This window comes from Belonocnema kinseyi, chromosome 3 (assembly GCF_010883055.1).
Source record: "Belonocnema kinseyi isolate 2016_QV_RU_SX_M_011 chromosome 3, B_treatae_v1, whole genome shotgun sequence".
Lineage (NCBI taxonomy): Eukaryota > Metazoa > Arthropoda > Insecta > Hymenoptera > Cynipidae > Belonocnema > Belonocnema kinseyi.
In genome coordinates, this window is record NC_046659.1 from 4,752,569 (window position 1) to 4,753,221 (window position 653).

Consider the following 653-nt stretch of genomic DNA (forward strand, 5'->3'; position numbering starts at 1 on the left):
TGTTGAACTCATCCAAAAAGATATTAATTTTACACAAGAGTTGACTTTTTAGCCAATAAGGATTCTTTTTAAATTGTTGAATTTCAAAGCCAAAAAGATGATTTTTTTACAAAACAGTGTAAACTTACTTTTAAACGGAATAGTTCAAGGACTTCTGGTTAAAAAATATAAACTTACTTTCAATGCTTTGAATTGAAAAATAAATTTTTTAATGTTAAAGACTGAATTTTTCTGATCAACAAAAATGGACTAATTACAATTCTATTTGTAATTGGAAACTTTTTAAATTATAAATTGAATTCGTTTATTTTAAGTCGCTTTATATGATTAATTTTTACATTTTTGTTTAGAAATCCAAACTCAAAATTCTTATTTACGAATTGACAATTTTAAAAATCGAACGGTGTAACAAAACAGTTTCATTTTCAACTATAAATAAAAAAAAGAACAAAGTTTCAACCAAATCCTTAAATTTTTAACGAAGGAGATGAATTTTCATTTAAAATTTTGAATCTTCATAAAAAAAAAGCTTACATTTTTTTATTAAAAACTGTTGAACTCATCCGAAAAGAAAATTTTTCACAAAACAGTTGAATTTTCAGTCTTTAATTAAAATTATGAATTTTCAAAAAAAAAAGATAAAAGTTTTTTTT

At 21.7% G+C, this 653-nt stretch overlaps 1 protein-coding gene across 4 annotated transcripts in view; it reads right to left on the minus strand.

Moving 5' to 3' along the window:
* LOC117169279 (nuclear pore complex protein Nup85) overlaps positions 1-653 on the minus strand; it is a 217,668-nt gene that overhangs the window by 216,175 nt on the left and 840 nt on the right. The window lies entirely within an intron of this gene.